The 20698-nt window shown below is 42.5% G+C and overlaps 1 protein-coding gene across 3 annotated transcripts in view; it reads left to right on the forward strand.

The window, feature by feature from the left end:
* The window catches only part of DTD1 (D-aminoacyl-tRNA deacylase 1), a 200969-nt gene extending 188896 nt beyond the window's left edge, over positions 1 to 12073 (forward strand). Inside the window, exons 6-7 of one of the 3 annotated variants that reach the window (XR_005782163.1) lie at positions 2526 to 2582; positions 11473 to 12073. The gene's annotated coding sequence lies outside the window, so the exon portion shown is untranslated. Of the gene's footprint in view, positions 1 to 2220; positions 2440 to 2525; positions 2583 to 11472 lie in introns of those variants that run through there. The other 2 variants (XM_040447817.1, XM_040447818.1) reach the window with 2 other exon arrangements.
* The last annotated feature ends 8625 nt before the right edge of the window (positions 12074 to 20698 follow it).

Genomic DNA, 20698 nt, shown 5'->3' on the forward strand with positions numbered 1-20698 from the left:
ACTATAAAAAGTTAAAATTTATCAAAATTTATACACACCAACACTTATGTGGCACCATTTGCAGTGGAGAGAAATGCAAACAAGTGAAAATGCATAACTGCATAAATTAGCAATAGTACGTGCTATATACTACTGTAATAATTTCCTAGCCACTGTTGCTATTACCATGAGCTCAGGTGTTGTGAGTATCCACTTAAAACATCATGTGACGCTAATTATCTCTGCGCGAACAGTTTGTCCCTGCCGTAAGTTGTGTATTGTAGTAAAATGTGATACCTCATGGTTCTTGCGTACTTTTCATCGTGTTTGTTAGTACAATACCCTAAACCTTGAATAACACCATGGGACTCATCCAGAGTGCCACTAGTGATGCTCGAAGTGCTCCCAAGAAGCAGAGAAAAGTCTTAATACCACAAGAAAAAGTTGAATTGCTTAATATGTCTCATGGATTTAGGTCTGAAGCTTCAGTGCCCACCATCTCAAGATAATGAATCCAGCATCAGGAACATTGTAAAAAAAAAAAAAAAAAAAAAAAAGAATTTGTGTAGCCATTGCTGTAGCAATGCCAGCAGGCCTGAAAGCCATGCACTTTTTATGAAATATCCTTTTATCTCATATTGGTAATGCAGCTTTTATGTTGGTACAGGATTGCTATAAGAAAGACATACCGGCGCACCTGGGTGACTCAGGTGGTTAAACATCCGACTTGGCTCAGGTCATGATCTCACAGTTCTTGAGTTTCCAGCCCCGCATTGGGCTCCATGCTGACAGCATGAAGCCTGCTTGGTATTCTCTCTCTTTACCCCTCCCCCTGCTCTCTCAAAAAATAAATAAACTTAAAAAAAAGAAAGGCATACCTATAGACTCTTAAGATGATTTGAGAAAAAGTGAAATCATTATGTGACAACTTAGAGCAAAAGCAAAGAGAAAGATCTAAAGCTGGAGAATTTAATGCCAGCAAAGGATGGTTTTTATAATTTTAGAAAAATTTTACAAATTTACAAGCTTTACAAATATCAAGATAATAGGAGAAGCAGCATCTGCCGATCAAGAGGCAGCAGATGAGTTCCCAGATGCTACTGAGAAGATCATTGAAGAGAAAGGATATCTGTCTGAACAAGTTTTTAATGCAGACAAAAGTACCCTATCCTGAAGAAAATGTCCCGAAGGACATTTATTAGTAAGGAAGAGAAGCAACTATCAGGATTTAAGACCGGAAGGGAGAGGCTAACTGCTGTTTTGTGTAAATGCAGTTGGGTTTATGATCAGGACTTCCCTAATCTATAAAGTTGCTAACCCCCCAAGCCTTGAAGGGGAATAAACACACACCAGCTGCTATCTTTTTGCTTGTGTAACAAGAAGGCCTGGACAATGAGAACTCTTTTTCTGGATTGGTTCCATTGATGATTTGTTCCTGAAGTACGGGAGTACCTTGCCAGGAAGGGACTGCCTTTTAAAGATTTTTTTGGTATTGGACAATGTCCGTGGCCACCCAGAACCCCGTGAGTCCAACACTGCAGGTATCAAATTGGTCTGTGGCCTCCAAACACATGATTTCTAATTCAGGCTGTAGATCAGGGAGTCATGAGGACATTGAGGGCTCATCACACACGGGACTCCATGGAAAACATTGTTAGTGCTATGGAAGAGAACTCTGATAGAACATCAAGAAGGTCTAGAAGGATTACTCCATTGAAGATGCCACTGTTATTCTAGAAAATTCTGTGAAAGCCATCAAGCCTGAAACGATAAATTCCTGTTGGAGAAAACTCTGTCCAGATATTGTACATGACTTCACAGGATTTATAACAAAACCAACCAAGGAAATCATGAAAGAGACTATCGATATGGTTTTAAAAAAGGTGAGTTGGCGGGGGGGGGGTGGTAGAAGGGTTTCATGATATGGATCTTGGAGAAATTCAAGAACTAGTAGGCACCACAGAGGAATTAACAGAAGACGACTTGAGAGAGACGAATGCTTCCGAAACAGTTTCAGATGATGAGCAGGAAGGCATAGAAGCAGCAGTGCCAGAAAACAAATTGTTAGTCTGGCAGAAGGGTTCCAGTTATTCATGACTACTTTTGACTTCTTTTATGATTGGACACTGAAACTAAAGCAAAGGTGGAAGAATGATTGGTGCCATATAGAAACATTTGAAAACAGAAAAGAAAAAGCAAACAAGTCAGACAGAAATGACAATGTTTGGTATTTCCATAAAGTTACATTGAGCGTGCCTGCCTCACCTGCCTCCCCTCCTACCTTCTCCACTTCCTCTGCTTTCCCGCCCCTGGGACAGCAAGACCAGCCCTCCTTCCTCCTCCTCTGCCAACTCAGCATGAAGACAGTGAGGACGGAGACCTTTATGATGATCCACTTCCGCTTAATGAATAGAAAGTCATCATCATGCCATCCATACAGTTAATAAACTTAGGGTTGTCTATGTGTGTGTCCTTGTGTGAAAACCGATTAATTGTATGAGACATTTTTTGTCATCATCTTCATTGTCTACGTATTCATCATGTAGAACGTTGTGTGCAAGACATGTGCGGAGGTGGAGAACCTGTCCTTACAGAGGCGTAAGGTGAGTGATAGTTGATATGAAATTGAAAATGTGTTTGTTCTCTTACTGTTTTACAACTTTTCTTTCAAAGAATTGCTATACAGTATGCCCCTCTCTCTTATAATTGGAGAAACTGCATATTGGCCTATTGTCACAGTGGTAAAGTGGTCTTGACAGTACTGTATTATGAATATGACCGTAAAACTGTATGCCACAAAAATTTCATAACCATTCATTCATTAGTGTGTAGGCTAGGCTACCATAAAGCAATCCTGTTGCTACTACTTCATTATTAATGCATGAATCATTACACCTGTAAATAAATATGAATTTCTTTTTCACATTATCTTTTCATTTTTGATGTCTAGCATTAGTAATACGTATAAAGTGTATAGTGTTTTGTATCATGTAGGATGATGATGTAAGTACTGACAATGCATCTTGTTAACAGATGAAAACTTCTGGTGATAATAAACTCAGTACAGGACTGTAAATGTATTTTTTCTTCATGATTTTTTTTTTTAATTTTTTTTTTTCAACGTTTATTTATTTTTGGGACAGAGAGAGACAGAACACGAACGGGGGAGGGGCAGAGAGAGAGGGAGACACAGAATTGGAAACAGGCTCCAGGCTCTGAGCCATCAGCCCAGAGCCTGACGCGGGGCTCGAACTCACCGACCGCGAGATCGTGACCTGGCTGAAGTTGGACGCTTAACTGACTGCGCCACCCAGGCGCCCCTCTTCATGATTTTTTAAATAACATTGTTTTTTTCTTGGTTTACTGTAAGAATACAGTGTATAATATGTATAACATACAGAAAATGTCTTGTTTATGTCATCAATAAGGTTTTGGCCAGCAGTACACTATTAGTTAAGTTTTTGGGGAATCAAAAGTTATATGGACTTTTACTGTGTAGGGGTTGGCGTCTCTAACCTCCATGTTGTTCAAGGGTCAAAAAGAACTAACCAGAGAGGGGACACAGTAGTGGGGGAAGCAAACTCAAGGGCACAGTGTTTTGAAAAGAGTAGATGTGTTTTCCTTTTCCCTGTAAATCAAGCTCACTGCAGCTGTGTCATCATCATGGCCCTAGGGAGGAGGCAGGGAGAGGGTGAGTGCAGAAGAATGATGTAGAGGGGCCCTGTCTGGTAGGAGGGAAGGTGAAGGAGAGCTTCAGTTTAGGAGACACAGTGGGAGAGAGAAAAGGGATATATGGAGGAGAAGCCCAAGGCCGCACTTGGTGTTCTGGCTCCAGGCTAGAGTCCTTGGGGTGGTGGTTAGGTTGATGGGAGAGCTGGAGGCCTGCGGTCCTGGTGCTCTGGTCCCTGGTGGGAATTCTGGAAGGAGACTACTGTGTAGGATGGCTGCAGGTCTCTACGAGACTGCTGCCGCTGAGTAGAAGGGGCAGCAAGACATGGTTAGGCATCAGGATGCAGCAGGAGCTAGTAGAGGGTCTCACCTGCCTTGTGAGGTGTGCAGAAGAGAGGTTTGTGGGGGTTCATTGGGCTGGCCATAGGTCCTATTAGAAGGGGTGAGGTGAGCCTGCCCCAGAGGCCGAGAGAGGCCAATGTGCCCAGAAAGCCAGGAGGGTCTTGACCTCAGCTCTTCATAGCACTGAGTCTTTGCAGGTCTCAGCCACGATCTCCATGTGGTTCCCAGGGTAAGGCGTGAGGGGTCTGTAGTGCTAGTGAGAGCTGAATTGAGGTCAGGTCAGACAGGGGTGGGGGCTCTGGCCCCTGAGCAATCAGGTGCTGCTCAGTGGTGTGCCCCAGGGCTCAGCACCAGGTGCTGAACCACACCAGCCACCGAGGCACAAAGGCCACTTGAGGACTCAGCTGTTCCAACACCCAGGCGAGCAGAATTACTGTGTGTTCAAGATTTCCCCTGCTGCTACTCAGTGGGATGGAGACTTGTGAGGACATTTAGATGGGCCCATGAAAATACAGAAGCCATGTTTTCTTTGCATATTTAGCATATTTAGCACTGTAGCACTGTCTGGGTTTTTGACTGAGTTCATGAGGAAAACCATTTGCTTATTGGCAGTTTAAGGTGGATGTCCAGTTGGAATTCAAACCAGAGATGACAGCAGAGGCTGGGTGGCTGGTGCTGACATCCAGGTATGGACAGATGTGAGGAATCCTCTGAGGCACCTCTGCTGCAGCCAGCCAAGGATCAGGGAGGAGCTGGGGCACCCACCCCCTCTCCTGCACCTTTCTGGGATTATAGACATGTACTCAGATTTGAAGACCCTAAAGGGGGCCAGGAGTAAATGACAGATGGTCTTCCAGTTATGTATTTGGGGGTTTTGTTGCCCATGGGCTTTTTTTGTTGCCCCATCTGCTGAAATTTGTCATCCCAGTAGACCCCCAAAATCACCACCGAATATTCAGATATCTGTAAGAGCTGAATTAAGTAGTGACAGACAGAAGGTGACCTTGGCACTGACTGTGCTCCACAGAAAAACAGCAAGCCCCACCCCTGCCTCTGTGAGGGGAGCTGCAGTTTTCATTTGCTTTTCTTTACAAACAGGAAGAGCCCTAGGGAGCCTCACAGGACCTAAGGGAGCAGCTTGGAGTTTCCAAGGCATGAGAGAGAAAGAAAAGGCAGAAGAAAGTGGAGTGAGAAGTTGCATGAGCTTGGGCATATTTTTCTTTGAAAATGAGAAACCTTTAGAGGATACTCCCAGGGTGTTGACATTTCTGTCACATTGCAGATGTTTCTTATTTTATCAAATGAACATGGAAGTGCTAAAGTGCACCTCTGTTTTTGTCCTCTGCCTCATTCCTTCAGGCTCACTCACCTTGCTGGGAGGGCTCAAGGTTTTCTGTGAGGCTGCACCTCCCATTTCCCCCTGTGCTAGCTATGGCAGCCTCTCTGTGGGACCATGTGCTCTCTGCCTTTGATTGCAAGGTTGAGTATTGCCTCATTTGCATATTTATTTGGCTGCTGTCATTAGGGTGTGAGAGGAGCGTGCTCCTGAGCAGCACCCCACATTTCTGTCCTCAAATGTCAACACACTTGAAACCAAGCAAGGAAAGTGTTTTGGAAACTGCCATCTGTTTGCTTTTTCAACTTGACCTTTGTCTGAATAATAAGACATATCTGGCTGAGCACATTTCTTCCTAATGAGCTAGAGCAGGGGGTGTGTGTGTGTGTGTGTGTGTGTGTGTGTGTGTGTGTGTGTGTGTGTGTTCTGTTAAAGGATAGTCATGTTTTCACTGTGTTTTTCCCCTGTAGAAGGTAGAATCTCTTTCCACAGCTTTCATTTTGCTTCCTGTGTCAACGTGTGGTGGTGTTTCATGTATAAAACTAACTATGCCTCTGACGTGCTGTTTCTATTTTTTTTTAATTAAAAAATTTGTAGTGGTTGCCCTAGAGTTTGCAGTACACATTTTTTTTAACTTGTTTTATTTTTTATTTTTTTAAAATTTACATCCAAGTTAGTTAGCATATAGTGCAACAATGATTTCAGGAGTAGATTCCTTAGTGCCCCTTACCCATTTAGCCCATCCCCCCTCCCTCAACCCCTCCAGCAACCCTCAGTTTGTTCTCCATATTTATGAGTCTCTTCTGTTTTGTCCCCCTCCCTGTTTTTATATTATTTTTGTTTCCCTTCCCTTTTGTTCATCTGTTTTGTCTCTTAAAGTCTTCATATGAGTGAAGTCACATGATTTTTGTCTTTCTCTGACTAATTTCACTTAGCATAATACCCTCCAGTTCCATCCATGTAGTTGCAAATGACAAGATTTCATTCTTTTTGATTGCTGAGTAATACTCCATTGTGTATATATACCACATCTTCTTTATCCATTCACCCATTGATGGATATTTGGGCTCTTTCCATACTTTGGCTATTGTTGATAGTGCTGCTATAAACATAGGGGTGCATGTGTCCCTTCGAAACAGCACACCTGTATCCCTTGGATAAATGCCTACTAGTGCAATCGCAGGGTCGTAGGGTAGTTCTATTTTTAGTTTTTTGAGGAACCTCCATACTGTTTTCCAGAGTGGCTGCACCAGCTTGCATTCCCATGCAGTTTTAACCTAAGTCCACCTTCAGATGACCTGTACAGCTTCACGTGTATCACATGTTATCACATGCTAATAACAGCGTCCCCACTTCCTCCCTCCCCCTTACCCCTTTCCCTCAGCTTCTTTCAGGGATTTCTCTCTCTCTCTCTCTCTTTTTTTTTTTTTTTTTTCCAGTTTGGGATGTTCTTAGCCATTATTATGTCAAACACTCTGCTCTGTTCTCTCTCTCTCTTCCTGATATTCCAATTATATGTATATTATACCTTTTGTAATTGCCCCATGTCCTGGTTGATCAATTCCCTTTTTCCTCCATTCTTTTTTTTTTTTTTGAAATTTATTTATATTGAGAGTGTGTGTGTGTGTGTGTGTGTGTGTGTGTGTGTACGTGCACACGAGTGAGCAGGAGAGGGGCAGAGAAAGAGAATCCCAAGTAGATTCCATGCTATCAGTGCAGAGCCTGACATGGGGCTTGACCCCATGAAACAAAATCAAGAGTTAGATGCTTAACCAACTGAGGCACTCATGCCCCCACCCCCCACCTCCTTTTCCAATTCCGTTCTTTTCTCTCTTTGCATTTCAGTAGTTTGGAAGTTTATATTGACCTATTTTCAAGCCCACTGATTCTTCCTTTGGCTATGTCCAGTCTACTGATGAGCCCATCAAAGGCATTCTTCTTCTCTGTTATGGTGTTTTTTATTTTTAGCATTTCCATCTCTCTGCTGTATTATCCATCTGTTCTTGTATATTGTCTACTTTGCCCATTAGAGCCCTTAACATATTAATCATAGTTGTTTTTCTTTGATAATTCCAACATCTGTATCACATCTGAGTCTCACTCTGATGACTGCTTTGACTTTTCTGAGCTTCTTGAACTGGTAAATGTTTGTCTTTCAATACGTTTGGGAAATTTTAAGCAGTCTTTCGTCAAAGATTATTTTCTGCCCCCTTCTCTTTCTTCTAACCTAGAGGAGGTTACTGTTTCCAAACCTTAGTGTTATTCTGGCCATTGCTATACATGAGGCTGAACTGCTTCCTCACTGATGCACAGTAGGCACATTATGTTTCTTTACCAGAAGTAGAATTGGATTTTCAGCATACCTAGCTTCTGCCTCAGTTTCATTTATTAGAAAATAAATTGGCAAGAAGCTGGCCACAGTTAGTGATTCTGTTTTTTGCTGAAGTGTTGAGCTAAGCTTACAGATAATGTAGAAATATGCCATCTGATGCAGTAGGTACTACCTATGTATGGATACTTAAGTGTAAATTAATTAAAATTAAGCAAAATTTAAAATTCATTTCCTTAGTCACAGTAGCCACATTTTAAGTGCCCAGTAGCCACATCTGGCTAGTGGTTGCTATCTTGGATGGTGCTGAGGTAGAACAACCCCGTCATTGCAGAAAGTTCAGTTGGGTAAGTGAAAATTCGGAACCACTGCCAGTTCTGTAAGACAGGCATGATTAAATACGTACAAATATATGTGAGAAATAGGGTAGAAGTTAAGCCCAAATTAAAAACTAATTTCTTTTGGGAGTTTCTTCCTTTAGTACACCACACCAAGGTTTCCTGTCTTAATGGGGAAATCAGATCACTGGCCCCTTATACACATCACCAGGTCAGGACCATCAGCCTCGAGTAAAGGCAGAGATTCTTCACCTTGACAGTTCAGTGCAGGCTCACTGGAGTCACAATAAATGCTAGGTCAGAGTGAATCCTTCTCTGATAACGTGGATTTCTCAGCAACCCATGTTTTCTCATAGAACAGCCTTTCTTTTCTAGGTAAGTGAATTCAGATTGGATTCCTAGCTGTGGCCTGAAATAAATATATAAAATCTGGGTTCTTTTGACAGTGGTTTGGAGAGCAGGTCTGTGGTCTGTGTATCTTAACTCGAGCACTTACATCTGTGGTTGCTCGAATGGCCTACAGCCAGAAGCAGATCGGCTGGAAATCAGCATCTTTAAGAGACTCGAACAGGCTGTTGAGGAATTCCTTGCTTCTGGTGCTGGATTATCCCCCACTGCCCCCAATGTTTGCAGGCAATAAAAGAGAACCATTCCAGAAGCTTCTTTCCACAAGGCTATGAAATTATGGTGCTGTTATCTCAGATGCTTACTACTACTGCCTGTTGCCTCCAGCCTGCGGGTCATGTCTGCCCTGAGATAGCTCACCTGACTCACAGGGAGTAGATGTCGTCCTCTGTTGAGCTCTCATGGAGGCACCTTACCCTTCCTCCAGGGTTTCTAAATTTTGACACCCTCTTGTGCAGAATTGTGTGTTTGTCAGTTTGCACATGACTTCCACTCAGTGCTTCTGATGTGGCAGGTGGACCTCACAGATAGCTCCTCCCCACCTCCCTTTTCATACGGCTAGCTGTGTGAGTGTTATCTTCAGCCACTCCCACTTGACAGGCAGCAACCTGGCCTCTAGGTTTTTCCTTGGTCACGTTTAAGAAAATGAGAAGGAGCATTTGTTAAAAGTGAGATCGAAAGTAAAAGTGGCATCTATTTGACCAATCCATGTATCGTGAGGGGCAGGGGGCAGTGTCTTTTAGGTGGGACAGTGTCTACTACTTGGCCAGAAGGCTCTTGCTTGCAGTTTGGGAGCTCATCACTCATAATATTAATGTTGATGTTATGATTAGGTGCACCTGTTGGGTATTTCAGTATTAGAACAGTTAATTCTTGAAGGAATTCTTAGTTCAGATCCTTCAGGGTCAGTGCTTAATGTAGTCCCTAGGCCTAAGTGGTTTACTGTAAACTTTGAGAACCCCTGGCATGAAACCTCTCAGGATCCTTTCTAGTTCTGTGATTCTCTGGTAGGGAACTAGATTTCTAAATTGTCTTCCTCATAAAATTTCTTTTGAAAGCCATTTTGTATTATAGAACTAATGGTCGTTCATCACAGAAAATTTTTTAAAATGCCAGAATGCTCAAAGAAAATAAAAGTCACCCGCCATCTCATCAAAGATAATCATTATTAACATAATGCTTTTATAACATTTTCTCTAATCAGATAATTCTGTATCTTTCTCTAATTTTACATACTTAAAGATAGACTGTATATATGATGCCACTGCTTTCATCATCTAATGGAATATTGTGAACATTATCATTATGTAAACCTTATCATTTCCATCTGCACATCAAACATTGGAAGCATAAATTTATTATCTCAAAGCTTTAAAACATCTAGGATATTTATCTGAAGTAATTGTAAAAGAATAATATATTAAAGCAGGGTCCCAAAGCTCATTTTAAGTTCAAAACAAAGGTTTTAATCTGCACCAAGATGAAGTTCCCCAAGGGTCAATGTGAGATCCAGTTTAAGGATTTCAGTTATTACTATTGCAGATGAGGAAAGAGGCTTCAATACATCCAGGTGCCTATGTTTGGGTTACTATCTTGATTAAAATATAGGAGCAAATGGACTGCTTTTCTTGACTTAAAAATAGAACTAAATTATATTGTATAATCCCTATTCCCTTGTGGTCTTTGAGATCTCTCAGAAATAGTGCAACACTATGACTGGTGGGTTTTAGAGCGTGAGGGTAGGCCTTGGGGGAAATTTTAGTTCCTTGTGTGGGTCTAGAGAACTGAAGAACATAGCTGAAGTTATAATTAGCCTTTCTGGTGTGGGCCCATGGGCCTCCATGTCAAGCTGGGCGCAGGAATGGAAGGCTGTTAATTCTATTGAGGCATCTGCTCATAATACAACCCTTTGTTAAGAATGTGACCTGTACTGAGTGTACCCAGAAGCATATTCACAGATGTGGTATCACTGTGCAACCCACTATTACCAGAATCTTCTGCTTTTACCAAAGTTCATCCAATTAGAATTTAGATCTGAGAGAATAGAAACTGCTGTGTTAAGTTTGGGGTTTAAACTCTTGGTTGACAATTGCCTGCTTCATAGATCTTGGCAAGACCAGCTGGTTTTTGTTGTAGCCTCAGAATTACAGAAGAAAACTTGAGGCACTTGGAGATTTTATACTGAAGAGCCTACCATTATCCTTTGAGCAGCATTAAAAATATCCCAAAAGCAAGTGTTTAGCTTATTCCCTGTCTCTGTGCTTTATTTAGGTTCCTCTCTGCCTCCCTCATCATTAAAAGGATTTGGAAATAAGGTTTTGTATCTTTTTTCAAAGAATTTGTCCATTTCATCTGTGTTGTCTAATTTGTGGGAATTACGCCGTGGTATGTCCTTTTTTATCCTTTTAATGTCTATAAAACATGTAGTGATGTTGCCTCTTTGATTCCTGATATTCATAATTTATGCCTTCTTTTTTCTTGGTAAGTCTGGCAAGAGGTTTATTAGGTTTATTGATCTTTCCTTTTTTTTTTGTTTTTGCTTGAAATTTCATTAGTTTCTATTCTACTCTCTATTGCCTTGGGTTTACTCTTTTATTCTTTTAGTTTCTTATGGTGGAAACTCAGATTATTGATGTGACATCTTCTTTTCTAAGGTAGCCATTGAATGCTATGAATTTCCCTCTAAGTACTGCCTTAGGGAGTATCACAGATTGTGATATGTTGCATTTTCATTCACAGTCACGTTTTAACCTATTTTCTAATTTGCCTTGTGATTTCTCTTTGATCAAAGGCCATTTAGAAGTGAGTTAATTCCCAGATATTTAGTGTCTTTCTGAGCTCTAAGAATGAGGTTCTAATAAATTGGAGACTTTGATGAGGTGTTTGGATTTATATGTGACAGCTTGGCAGATTTTTCGTAGTAAAGTGAAACTCTGTCACGCTGTTGTCATTGTATGGACTGAAAGGGTATCTTCAGCTATTTTTTTATGCTTGGTCATATTTTTAAAATAGGATTTGAAGGCAAATTTGAAGGCACCTTTTCCTGTAATGTGTCTTATCTTTGTTCTTTTTAGTGCATTATCATCGGGTGGAACTGGATCCTGAAAAATTCATGGAAGATGCTAAGTACCTACACTGCTTTAAGAATTTGGAACTGAATCATGAAAAGGAAGACAGAAACAAGAAATAGGGAACCTGAGTAGCCCTGCAAAAACAAAGCAGAATGAAACCAAACACCACCACCAAAGGAACGTTACCATTCTCTGTTGTTGCTGTGGTCTGACGGAAAGGTGGGTGCCGGCGGTGCAGGGGAGCACACCCCGTGCGTATTGCAACAGGACAGACACCCATGCTCCCCCCACAGAAAGACTTTGCTGGTTCCTGTGAGTTCTTGGCTTGCTTTTGGAACAGGCTGGTCCAGCGTTATTTGTCACCGAGTCCTCCTTTCACACTGTGGTGTATTTCTGCGTGTCCATGATGGGTCGCAACTGCAATTCATGCTGTCCATGCTCTTCCCAACACCGCCTTAGCCAGGGCCTGTGTTAAGGTGTACAGAGAACAGACTTTAGTGATAATGTATTGTGTAAGAACTTTGCATCTTGTAAATTTTCTCATTTTTCTAAAAAGAAATAATAAAATTCCAAACCTCAACAAACCACTTTATTATTAAACAAATCCTGCTGTGTTTCTGCTTAATGATTTTATCTGTAGAAATACAATGTGTCTGACCCCACTCTGTGCATATTATTTTTATTTAAAAAAAATTTTTTTTTCAACGTTTATTTATTTTTGGGACAGAGAGAGACAGAGCATGAACGGGGGAGGGGCAGAGAGAGAAGGAGACACAGAATTGGAAACAGGCTCCAGGCTCTGAGCCATCAGCCCAGAGCCTGACGCGGGGCACAAACTCACGGACCGCGAGATCGTGACCTGGCTGAAGTCGGACGCTTAACCGACTGCGCCACCCAGGCGCCCCTGTGCATATTATTTTTAAATAACCCTGTCGCAAGAGGCGTTCCCTGAGTGGCCCACACAGGCCTCTGATTCCATGGTGAGAGCCTATCAGTGGCACTTTGTAGTTGATGACATTTTACTCCAACATGGGAAGGGAAAAGAATGGCCAAATGATGGAGACTAAGTGTGGCTGCAATCTCTCATTTATCCAACATTGGGAGGTGGAGAAAGGCCACAGCACGTTGGACCACACAGATGCCCCTTTTCCAGGAGCTGAATGGTTGTCCATATATCCAACCAGTATTCTCACAGTTCTGTGAAGAAGGAACTGTATTCTGCCAAAGAGTTTCTCAGCTAATGTTACTGTTATTAGTGGCACAGCTGTACTGGTTGTTTTTAGACATTATATGATGTTAGCAGTTACATATATATTATTATATGGAATATATATTTATATGACATCTATAGTATTTTAATGCTTATACAGAGTTATCCTCTTTTGAAATACTTCTTGCCCAACTGTAAAGGAGACATCTTTATTTGGCATTTTTGTAATGCTGAAATTCTATCTGTGACCTTTATAACTGAGCCTGTCTAATCTGACCCAGTTGTCTACTTCAAAGAAAAGCATAGTTAGAAAATGGAAACGAAAGTTAGGAAAAGAAAGCTCAAATTACACCTCTAATATGCATTCAAGTACAAGGATATGGAATTGGAAAGGGGTTTGCCAGACTGCCTTTCTCCGAACCAATACAGGTGGTCTGGGATAATCCATGATAGCAATAAACTCTGGATTTGAAATCATTACATTCCAGATGCAGATCCCTGGTCAGGGATGGGATGCCCAGTTGGATGGGCAGTGAGGTCCAAGAAGCTCTCCTGTTTGAATTATCTACATAGGCCTTTACAGAATGAATTAAAATTCACTTTAAAGTTACTCCAAACTACAGTTTTGTAAACTTGGCTTAGGGTCATGGACCTGCTGAACACATTTGTCAGACATTTCTCTGCCACAACATTTTATCACCACCAATTAATGCTTGCTGAACAGCTGCAACCTGTCTTTGTGCTAATGGGGAATGAGGATGACATAGAATAGCTAATGTACTTGACGTCTGGACGGTGGGAAAATGATAAAGACCCTCGGAGCCCACAGTTCAGTTCCTGGATCTCATTTTAAAGGGACGTAGACAAATTGGGGCATAAGAAGAGTCATGTGGGTCGTTTGCTGAAAACCAGAAAGGAAGAAGGACTGAAGGGGAGAAACAAAACTCTGAATATTTGAAAGATACGAACAAGATACTTGGGTCGGGAACAAAATAGGAGTAATAAGTGTAAGTTGCATTAACATAGATGCTGGCTTGATACAAGGTAACGCTTTCCAACATGATTTAAAAGTAGATGGCAATGTCAGGACCGTTCAGCATTTGGGCAGAAGTTCTGAGCCTACTTACATGTGGCGAGAATTTTAATTAATTAAAAAATCTTTCCTCCCTGATAGTATGTAGTGATTGTCAGAACCTGTAGGTAGCACTGGATTGGAGGAAGCTTTTCCCTCATCCTGAAGTCCACTTTAAGCTCCTAGAAACAGAAACAGCAGCATGTACACTAAAGACTGGCTCCATAGGGTCTAACCACAGGCCAAGGTTGTGCAAAACAACAACAACAAAAACACCCGAAAGCTCAGGATGAATCCCTATGAAACCCACAGCTGCATCCAAAAAGAAGTTAATTCTGCCTTCCCCCTCCCCTTTGCTCTGTTTCTGAAGGTCATTTCTAACCCTTACTGTGGGACTCATGGCTAAAATTGGATTTGGGGTCCAGTTCCTCTTGTGGAGTATAAAACTCAGTCTTTACACCCTCCTAACATCTCCTCCGGTTTTCTGCTTATTTTTAAGCTTGCTCTTTATGGTCCATTAACACATCATTTGAGTGGGGATGGGAGAGGAGAATTGTCCCTTGTATGGCTTCTCTGAGAAGGCTTGGCAGACTGCAGGCCTGTACTTTAAACAGAACACTGTCTGATAACACTGGGTAGCAGGGTCCGTTTCATCTTGCCTTTCATGGGTTACTTTATAGGAGACCAAGCTCTTGGGAGACACACAGCATAGACCAAAGAAAGGCATGTCCTGGGGCTGGACATAGCATCCCCTCATGGTTGGTGGTCCTTAGGAAGGCATTTTCTCTACCAAGTTGCATCCTGCAGGGATGGGTGCACACTGGCAGATGGAGAAAGCGCTATTACATTGAGTTGATCTTAGGGAACAAACATTCCGCAAACACACTGTTTGCTGTCATAGGCACTCCCAAACCAGGGAGGTGACCTTTTCTGTCCAACTGGTTTATCAGAGTTCTTGCCCTTTTTCAGCCAGGCACTGACAGAATTCTTGATTTGCAATTCATTACTGATTTGGCTCTTTTAGGAGTAGAGTTAACCTCATTTTAGAAGACATGGAATAATATCAGAGGTAGAGCCTCCCACTGATCATATGCAGGAAGAAGATGGAAAATCACGATTTTGAGGCAGGTCTGCCTCTCACTGCTGCTGCTGCTAATGTCTTTGTCCTCTTCTGGGGTGCCGACGCGTGCATTAAATTTGTAGAGGTCTGGAAAACAAAACCTTAAATTCCCATCACCAAAGTATCTATTAGTGATGGTATTTTAATTAAACAATTTTTGATAACATAGTTCATATATGTAGCGGCCCTTGAAGTAACTCTGCTTGTTTTTGAATCTTCCCCAAGGTTTGGTGCATGAGAGGCTCCGTCATCAAGCAGGAAACGTGCTGAGGTGTCTGTTGAAAGAGATTCCGCCGTCGTCCTATAGCAGGGGGTGGGCTCAGACCAGGCCTGGGTCTAAGGTGGTCATCTCCCAAAGGGAGCTGAGGTCTGGGGGATGGGGTGGAGTTGGCCAACTGAAAGGGGCACGCCATGGAGGAGGGCAAACCATCAGGTGCAGTGGAGGGGGGCTCAAGCAGGCCGGTGGGGCTGGATTCAGGGAGACAGGAGGCATGTGGAGGGACATGGACAGACACAGGTGGGGAGCAGGGACAGGACCCGCAGAGGTCTGGTAAGTTGTGATTATGTACTTAGGCTTCATCCGTCTCCCTCTTTCTCCAGGCTGACTTGTTCTAGTTCCTCTGCAGTTTCTCACGTGGCACAGCTTTGACAGTGACCTGCCTGGAGGACTGGGTGCAGCTCTGCTGGTGTGGGGTGACCAAGGCCACTGGACAGTAGTGTGGAGGTCTCAACAGGCCAAGGGGTGGCCCAGACTTGGAGTTGCATCCTGGCTGTGCAGTGGATGTGCCCCATGATCTCGGCACAGCGTACATGTTCTTTCAGCTCTCTGAACTTCATCCTCTTCCCGTGTGTCTGGGGCATGGTTAGGGTTAAATAAGATGTACACCAGGCGTTGGGCATGGTGCCTTATGGCGGCACACACTTGGGATGCCGGGCCACATCCCTGTGATAATGCATCTCATTGTGACTGAAGCTGCTTTCTTTCAGTGGCTTGCATCACGTCTCTGGCTCTCACCAAGCCTTCAAGTAACTAAAATCTTGCTGTTGTTGTTGTTGTTGTTGTTTTTAAATTTTTTTAAGTTTATTTATTTTGAGAGAGAGAGAGCACACGCAAGTGTGGGAGGGGCAGAGAGAAGGAGAGACAGAATCCCAAGCAGGCTCTGCACCATCAGCACAGAGCCCAGTGAGGGGCTTGAACTCACAAACTGTGAGATCATGACCTAAGCCAAGATCAAGAGTTGGATGCTTAATCAACTGCACCACCCAGGTGCCCCAATCCCATTTTTTTTTTTTAATTTTTGTTTTTGCTTTTGTTTTTTTAACTAAATTCCTGTAGCCACTGTCTGGCCTGTGAGGAACCCACATGAAGAACTGAATTCTGTTCCTATTGGGCTAGGCTGTGGTATGCTGGCTATTTCTCCCAGCTTTGTGTCATCTTCAGACCTATTTTCTGTGTTTTTGTCCAAGTCTAGGCTAACCCCGATGCACGGGATAGAGTTGGCCCTTCATTAGAAACCTTCTTTCAGGTCAGTAGCTGCATTATTTATATTCCCATTCAACCCCCGTTCCTCCATCCCATGTCACCCTTTTCTGCGGAAATCATGCTACACTGTTTTCACAGTATTTTGGTGGTTAACCCAGTAATCCTGTCAGAAAAAATATTAGTACCATACAGCACGTTACTTGTGAACTCGTGCTGGCTTCTAGCGTTCCCTGTGTTCTTTACCACAGGCTCACAGACCATCTGCTTCATCATTGATTCTAGAATGTTTTCAGGAATCTGCATCTCACTGGCCTGTGTGCTGTGCCTGGAATCTGTCTTTTGAAACTGGGATTTTTGACATTTTTGGTCTTCTCTCCCCTCTTTTCAGAAGACTATTTTTCAGAGTTACAAGTAGTACGTCTGTTCCATGATCAATTCTGTAGGTTATTTCAGGACTTCTGAAACTTCAGTTCACTCAGAGACCCTAGTAAGTCTGTCTCTTCCCCCACCATGGGCTTCAAGTCCCCTTTTATATTTCTTTTCCTTTTTGAAGTTTGAAACATTTGCCATACAGTACTAGATAAAATCACTACCTTAACTTGAGCGTGTGTTTGGGACTGAAAGCTATTCTAAGTCCTTTATGTATATCAACACTTGAAATCCCCACAGCCCTTTTGTTGTTCCCATTTTGCAGCTGAGGCAACTGAGACTTAGAGAAGTGAGCTGTCAAGAGCTGCAAAGGGCTTGAGATCTTGCCCTGTTGACACAGTAGCCAGCTGGCCTGCCACACAAAGTCTCCTGGGTGCTGGCAGCACACAGGAGGCCCCAGTCCAAGACAGGGCTGAGCACTAGTGGGAGCTCGTGTCAGCATTTGTGCCAACTCCCTGCACCCCAGCTTCCATAGATGACACCGAGGAGGGCCAGGTGACGCCTCACACACAGTGGGTTATGCTACAGAAGAACCCAGAAAACCCAAATCTTTTATGATGCCTGACCTTTGCTCTGGAGAGAGATACACTCCCTCTCTTCCAAGGCTGTTTGCTACTTAAATATCCTCAGAAATATAGTCAAGCAAAGACAGTCAACACCTGTGCTCACAAGATGTATAGAGACACCAGAGACCATGAGTGTCGTCACCCCATAGGAACCTAACCCAGATCAGTCCATTAGCAGGTAGTGGAGTCAGGGTTCAGAGCCAGGCTGGCAGGCCCCAATGGACGGCCACTGCCATGAGAACATGCAGGTGCCCTCCTCACACGCCGTTCTCATCACCTGACATCGTTCTCATCCCTCCTTTCCTTACCACTCATTCCATCCATGCCACGTCACTTCGCGATCTCTGTGTCCAGAACCCCTCTCTGCAATTCCCTGAGGCTGACCATGTGTGCTTACTTCCAGCTTCCTGTCAAGTTCGGACCAGGGGAGGCATCAGCAGATGCTCTGAGGACTGAGAGAATGAAGGCTTGGTGTGGGTTTCCTGGCTCCTTCCCTCCGTGAAGGCCAAGGCCGCAACCCTTCCAGGCAGCCATCTCCCACAGCTCCCCCTGCCTTCCCCATGCCACAGCCTGCTGCCGTGGCCCAGCCGCCCTGTCTCAGGGTTTCCTTCTCTGTGAAATGTGCAGCCCCCTCAACTGTGCCTGTGTGCTGAGATTGAAGCCACAGGGCTGTTGCCAGCTCAGAGTTAATTTCTTTGAAAAATTGTGGGGATTTTTTTTCTCCTAGTCCTTCCTATGTCACGTACATTGTGTAATGGTTTTACCTGAGCCCCCTTTCCCCTTTTGCTTTGAAGTCCCCAGTCAAGGTCCTGCATTTCAAGTGTTCGCTGCCCTGGTGTTGCAGATTAGAGAAGGCCTGGACCTTCTTCCTCTTCTAAAACTCACCTTATTTTTATTTTTTTTTTAATGTTTATTTTTAAGAGAGAGAGAGTGTGAGTGGGTGAGGGGCAGAGAGAGAGGGAGACACAGAATCCGAAACAGGCTCCAGGCTCCAAGCTGTCAACACAGAGCTCAACATGGGGCTAAAACTCATGAACTGTGAAATCATGACCTGAGCAAAGTCAGATGCTTAACCAACTGAGCCACCCAGGTGCCCCTACAACTCAAAGGAAGAGATGGTAACACCCCATGTGTCCCTAGGTCTCTTGGTTTCTACCCAAATATCAGAACTTTTAGACTTGCACTGTCCAATTTAGTAGCCACCTAGTTACATGTCACTAAATTAATTAAAATTAAATAAATTTAGGGGTGTCTGGGGGGCTCAGTCTGAGCATCTGACTCTTGATTTCGGCTCAGTCCCATGTGGGGCTCTCTGCTGAGCGTGGAGCCTGCTTAAGATTCTGTCTCTCCCTCTGCCCCACTCATGTGCTCTCTTTCTAAAATTAAAAATATAATAAAATAAAATAAAAATGCCACATTTTATTTATCCATGTGTTCATCAACAGACACGTAGCTTGTTTTCATACCTTAACTGTTGTGAATTATGCTGCAATGAATATGGGAATGTTGGTGTGTCTTTAAGATACTGATTTTGTTTCCATTGCTTATATACCCAGAAGTATGATTGATGGATCATGTGGTAGTTTTATTTTTAATGTTTTGAGGAGCCTCCATACTGTTTTCTGTAATGGCTGCACCAATTTACATCCCCATGGACAGTGAACAAGGGTTCCCTTTTCTCCACATCCTCACCAGCACTTGCTATCTCTTGTCTTTTTGATATTAGCTACCCTCACAGTGATATCTCATTGTAGTTTTGATTTGCATTTCTCTGATGACTAGCCATGTTGAGCCTCTTTTCATGTGCCTGTTGGCCATTTGTATATTTTCTTTAGAGAAATGTCCATTCAGCTCCCCTGCCCATAAATCAGGTTGTTAGTATTGTTATCATCATCATCATTATCCTCATCATCATTTTTGCTATTTTTTGACATGTATAAAGTTCTTTATGTTTTGGATTTAACTGCTTATCACATACATAGTTTACAAACATTTTCTTCTATAAGTTTGCCTTTTCATTTTGGTAACTGTTTCTTTTGCTGTGCAGAATCTTTATAGTCACTGATTTAGTCCCACTTGTTTTTGTTTTTGTTGTTTGTGATTTTGGAGAAATCATTGCCAAGGTCAAGAAAGTTTTTTTCCTATGTTTTATGCTAGGAGTTGTTTTTCTTTTCAATTTTTTTTATGTTTATTTATTTTTGAGAGAGACAGAAAGAGAGACAAAGCATGAATGGGGGAGGGGCAGAGAGAAAGAGGGAGACACACAGTCCACAGCAGGCTCCAGGCTCTGTGCTGACAGCTTAGAGCCCAAAGTAGGGCTCAAACTCATGAACTGTGAGATCATGACCTGAGCCAAAGTCAGATGCTCAACCGACTGATCTACCCAGGTGCCCCATATGCTAGGAGTTTTATGACTCAGATCTTAGATTTACATCTTCATTCCACTTTGAGTTACTTTTGCGAGTAGTGTAAGATAGGGGTTCAATTTCATTCTTTGGCTTGTGGCTGTCCAGTTTTCCTAGCACCATTTATTGAAGAGACTATCATTTTCCCTTTGTGTGTTCTTGGCACACTTGTCAAATATTAGTTGACTTATGTAGGTTTGTATCTGGGCTTTCTGTTCTTTTGATCTCCATGTCTGTTTTCATGCCAGTACCATACTGTTTTGATTACCATAGCTTTGTAATACAGTTTGAAATCAGGATGTGTGATGCTTCAGCTGTTTTCTTTCTCCAGATTAATTTGGCTGTTTGGGGTTTTTGGTGGTTCCATATGAATTTTAGGATTGTTTTTTCTATTTCTATGAAAAATGCCAATTAAATTTTGATAGAGATTGCATTAAATCTGTAGATCAATTTGAATAATATGGATATTTTAATAATATTAATTTCTCCAATCCATGAGCATGGAATATCTATTAATTTATTTGTGTCTTCCTCAGTTTCTTTTATCAGTGTCTTATTTTTTTCCATGTATAGGTTAAATTTATTCCTAAGTATTTTCTATTTTTTATGCTGTTATAAATGGGGTTATTTTCTTAATTTCTCTTTCAAATAATTTGTTGTTAGTGTATTGAAGTACAAATGGGGGTGCCAGGGTGGCTCAGTCGGTAGAGTGTCCAACTCTTAATTTTGGCCCAGGCCATGATCCCAGGGCTGTGGGATTGAGCCCTGCATTCTACATGCTGAGCGTGAAGACTGCCTAAGAGTCAGTCAATATCTCTCTCTCCCCACCCCCCCGCCACTTTCCCCTTCTCACACACTCTCTCTAAAATAAAAAAAGAAATGCAAATTATTTTTATATACTGATTTTGCATGCCGCAACTTAACTGAATTTGTTTATTCTAACA

Source organism: Herpailurus yagouaroundi, unplaced genomic scaffold, assembly GCF_014898765.1.
Source record: "Herpailurus yagouaroundi ecotype Mexico unplaced genomic scaffold, PumYag 196, whole genome shotgun sequence".
Lineage (NCBI taxonomy): Eukaryota > Metazoa > Chordata > Mammalia > Carnivora > Felidae > Herpailurus > Herpailurus yagouaroundi.